Raw genomic sequence first — 5,448 nt, forward strand, 5'->3', positions numbered from 1 at the left:
TTGGCGATTCTAAAATACGGTCCAGCCGTCGGAAATAATCTAAACTTTTTATCGCGGTTAAACACAGGTTACCTCCCTTATCATATAATTCGCAAAAAAGAGTGCCCCCCAGACCATAATTAATTTTCATTCAAAGAAAAATCATAATTGAAATAGGCCCTATTCCAAAACTTCGCAATAATCTGGTTTTCATATCTTTCTCTAGTATACTCGAGATTGTTTGAGAGGGAATTATTTAATGATTGCAACTCATATTGACTGCGTATTTACATCAAACAAATCGTTTATGACAAAGTACGAAGAAAATAAAATTCAGAGTGTGTTAACGTTGCGACGTTGTTAACTACGTCAGCCGTGATTCCTACGATGATACAGTTCCAGTAAATCTACGTAAAGACACCAATGTTAACAAAATTAAAAGAAACAACTCAACATTTTTGTTCAATAACTTTTACGTTTTTAATTCACAATCCACAATTTGTACCAGATTACCACACACAGTAACTTATCTGTAACAGACCCCCCACAGTACGCAGATCATGGAGTACAGACATATCTGTATTTCCTGGATATTTCTTGTATGTAAGACAGAATAGCTACGGGACCGGTTTCTGGAAAAAAGTGACAGAAAATGATGAGAATGTCCAGAATTACACAGGCGTACCAACACAATCTATGCTTGATGGACTATTTGGAATGTTTAAAGCTTTACTCTAGATTTATAAAATCTCTGATTTGGAGTTTGATGACTTAACCCTATGTCATTTTTGTATTATTATTTATGGATACAGCCCTGCTGGTGATCACCTTGCAGTTATCATATGGCTGTTTTTATAATATTAATAATGCCTACTAAGTTACAACGATAATGGTTTAAATATCAGATATTTTTCAATATCTGCTAATTGTATATAAAATGTACTAGAACGCCGATGTGGCGCAGCGGTATAGGCTGCGGGTATTTCTGGCTAGGCGATTTGGGTGCCGTAGATCATGAGTTCGAGGCCCGTTCAGGACACGAGTGGAAACGTTGTCTTCCTTCGTCATTTGTGTTTCTATGTTATATAAAATGTACAAGAGATGTACTAAAAAATACTCGTACATTAACGTTAAATTCTTATAATTAATTATGCTTTAGGTATTTTGGACAAAGCATCTCCAACTCTAAAATACTAGTGAGGACTTGGTTTGGTTTGTTTTTGTTTAACGTCCTATTACAGCCAGGATCATTTAAGGACGTGCCAGGTTTGGAGGATGGAGGAAAGCCGGAGTACCCGGGGAAAAACCACCGGCCTACGGTCAGTACCTGGCAATTGCCCCGGTTTCGAACTCGCAACCAAGAGGTGGAGGGCTAGTGATAAAGTGTCGGGACACCTTAACCACTCGGCCACCGCGACCCCTCGAAACTGGTGAGGACCTATACATGTAGCAGCAGTAATGGGAAGCCATACCAGGAGGATGCAAGTGAAAAGAAGAGTGGTCCACAAACAACGCTCACCAGATACCAACAATGTCTGTTGACATTTAACTAAGGCTAGCTTTGTTCACTTTCTGTTTGGCAGACATGATTTGCATATCAAAGAGTCGAGTTTCACAAGTCTTTACTACATGGATTAACTATATGTATGTTGTGTTTACTCCTTTACTGAAATGGCCATCCACTCAACAAATTAGAAAATACCTGCCAATGAGTTTTAAAACTGCATTTCAAGGACAACGTGTACAGTATAATAGACTGTACTGTGATATTTATCGAGAAACCGTCACCAACTGCCCAAGCTCAGACCTACAGTTCAAGTCTAAAGGAATCCATAATGTTGCAACTTGATTTTTTTGATTTTTTTTTTTTTTGAAATGTTAGTTCTCACTGCACTCAATAGTTCAACACCTCTGAAGCTACCAACTACAGAAAGAAAGAAAAACAAAAACAAAAACATTTTTATTTTTACTTACTTTTACAGTGTATAGGCGAATCAGTCAATCGTGTATTCCCCAGTGGTATACTAATAAGTCTTACTTACATTACTGTGGTAATTAACAGATGCTGAATTCAGAATTGTATTTCACGTAACATTACAAAGCCTTCGGATCTTAAATCTTGGAAAATCATTCGCTTATTTTAATCAGTGCCGATATTCTTTGTCATTAATATTCTGGCCTGTTTAACTATTCGACATTTACTAACTGACTTTCAAAATAAATTTACTGGCGTTGACAGGCAGTCACTTTACCAGGGTACACATATATTACAAGATCGGGGTAGAGTTGACAAGCCCAGCGAAATTTAACTTACCTGAGGTGTCTGTGGTCGACAGTGTTGATTGATTACAGGTGCGGACGATGCTTTATAAATGTATGGAAGCACGCAGTGCATCACGGACAAGAAAAATGGCGACTAAAATTTACAAGTGTAATAGAAATGTGCGGATATTATTCATTGGGGAGGTATATTATTATATGTGTAATAGAAATGTGCGGATATTTTCGCCAAAATGCAAGAAATTACACGATATTCCATCGGCACATGCTTCACTTAAATCACCAAGATCGGTAAAATATAGTTAACACACGTGTATCCCTATAGATCAATATTCCTTGTTTGTCCCTAAATTACATGGGAGGGAGAGGGGTCCTCACAGAACAAGATTAGAGGGGAAGGGTGTGTGTGTGGGGGGGGGGGTCACGGGAAAGAGAACGGAGGTAGAGGGGTCCTCACAGAACAAGATTAGAGGGGAAGGGTGTGTGTGTGTGGGGGGGGGGGGTCACGGGAAAGAGAACGGAGGTAGAGGGGTCCTCACAGAACAAGATTAGAGGGGAAGGGTGTGTGTGTGGGAAGGGGGGGGGGGGGTCACGGGAAAGAGAACGGAGGGAGAGGGGGTCCTCACAGAACAAGATTAGAGGGGAAGGGTGTGTGTGTGGGAAGGGGGGGGGGGGTCACGGGAAAGAGAACGGAGGTAGAGGGGTCCTCACAGAACAAGATTAGAGGGGAAGGGTGTGTGTGTGGGAAGGGGGGGTCACGGGAAAGAGAACGGAGGGAGAGGGGTCCTCACAGAACAAGATTAGAGGGGAAGGGTGTGTGTGTGGGAAGGGGGGGTCACGGGAAAGAGAACGGAGGGAGAGGGGTCCTCACAGAACAAGATTAGAGGGGAAGGGTGTGTGTGTGGGAAGGGGGGGGGGGTCACGGGAAAGAGAACGGAGGGAGAGGGGGTCCTCACAGAACAAGATTAGAGGGGAAGGGGGTGTGTGTGGGAAGGGGGGGGGGGGGTCACGGGAAAGAGAACGGAGGTAGAGGGGTCTTCACAGAACAAGATTAGAGGGGAAGGGTGTGTGTATGGGAAGGGGGGGGGGGGTCACGGGAAAGAGAACGGAGGTAGAGGGGTCCTCACAGAACAAGATTAGAGGGGAAGGGTGTGTGTGTGGGAAGGGGGGGGGGGGGTCACGGGAAAGAGAACGGAGGGAGAGGGGTCCTCACAGAACAAGATTAGAGGGGAAGGGTGTGTGTGTGGGAAGGGGGGGGTCACGGGAAAGAGAACGGAGGTAGAGGGGTCCTCACAGAACAAGATTAGAGGGGAAGGGTGTGTGTGTGGGAAGGGGGGGGTCACGGGAAAGAGAACGGAGGTAGAGGGGTCCTCACAGAACAAGATTAGAGGGGAAGGGTGTGTGTGGGGGAAGGGGGGGTCACGGGAAAGAGAACGGAGGTAGAGGGGTCCTCACAGAACAAGATTAGAGGGGAAGGGTGTGTGTGTGGGAAGGGGGGGTCACGGGAAAGAGAACGGAGGTAGAGGGGTCCTCACAGAACAAGATTAGAGGGGAAGGGTGTGTGTGGGGGAAGGGGGGGTCACGGGAAAGAGAACGGAGGTAGAGGGGTCCTCACAGAACAAGATTAGAGGGGAAGGGTGTGTGTGGGAAGGGGGGGGGGGGTCACGGGAAAGAGAACGGAGGTAGAGGGGTCCTCACAGAACAAGATTAGAGGGGAAGGGTGTGTGTGTGGGAAGGGGGGGTCACGGGAAAGAGAACGGAGGGAGAGGGGTCCTCACAGAACAAGATTAGAGGGGAAGGGTGTGTGTGGGGGAAGGGGGGGTCACGGGAAAGAGAACGGAGGTAGAGGGGTCCTCACAGAACAAGATTAGAGGGGAAGGGTGTGTGTGTGGGAAGGGGGGGGGGGTCACGGGAAAGAGAACGGAGGGAGAGGGGTCCTCACAGAAAAGGGTGGGAGGGGGGAGGGGGGTCCTCGCCGGAAACATGGAAGAGGTTCTAAAAGAAAAGTGATGGGAGGTGGAGGGGTCCTCAATGAAAAGTGATGGGAGAGGGAGGGGTGTCTGCATCTGCAATAATAATTCTGACACGATTTTTGGCTAACAAATATCCGTGCATTTTGACAATGTTTAATGAAAGAAGTTGTTTCGGATTCTCAGCAACATATTTTCTCTTATGTGTACCGTCCATTCATTACAAGTATGTAGTGGTGATGGAATTATTGTACCGTCCGTCCATTACAAGTATGTAGTGGTGATGGAATTATTGTACCGTCCGTCCATTACAAGTATGTAGTGGTGATGGAATTATTGTACCGTCCATTACAAGTATGTAGTGGTGATGGAATTATTGTACCGTCCATTACAAGTATGTAGTGGTGATGGAATTATTGTACCGTCCATTACAGGTATGTAGTGGTGATGGAATTATTGTACCGTCCATTACAGGTATGTAGTGGTGATGGAATTATTGTACCGTCCATTACAGATATGTAGTGGTGATGGAATTATTGTACCGTCCATTACAGGTATGTAGTGGTGATGGAATTATTGTACCGTCCATTACAGGTATGTAGTGGTGATGGAATTATTGTACCGTCCATTACAAGTATGTAGTGGTGATGGAATTATTGTACCGTCCATTACAGGTATGTAGTGGTGATGGAATTAGTCAAGCCGAACTCAATTAACAACAACGTAACAGTCGGGAGTAACACGTGTCGTCTGGTGAAGAGGCAGAATGTTTGTCGAGAGTTCTGAACTCAGGGTTCGAATCCTGGTCTGAAACGATAACCAGTGTTAATCGAGAGTTGTAAAGCAAAGGGTTCGAACCCCAGTGTGTGCGTTTTTTTGTTGTTGTTGTTGTTTTTTTTTTGTTTTTTTTTTTTTGTCCTTTTCTATCTACATGTATTTGTAGCCATAATAATATACTATCAGCGTAGAATCACCTTGTTGAAGGCGTCTGTCTAGAGTTCATAGGTTCTGGCCTCGATTTTTTTTCTCTTACGGTTGTGTAATAGTAATTAATGCTTGGTAGTGTAGCTTTAATTCCTAATTAATTTAAATCCAACAGAACATATTAATTGATTCAGACTTCGTTTCCTCTGTCACGGTTTCCCCTTATGGGCGTCCATACTTTTAAGACTTACGTGTTTCAGTTATATAGGAATACTACCACCGAAAGTTAACAGCC

Source organism: Pecten maximus, chromosome 5 (genome assembly GCF_902652985.1).
Source record: "Pecten maximus chromosome 5, xPecMax1.1, whole genome shotgun sequence".
Taxonomy (NCBI): domain Eukaryota; kingdom Metazoa; phylum Mollusca; class Bivalvia; order Pectinida; family Pectinidae; genus Pecten; species Pecten maximus.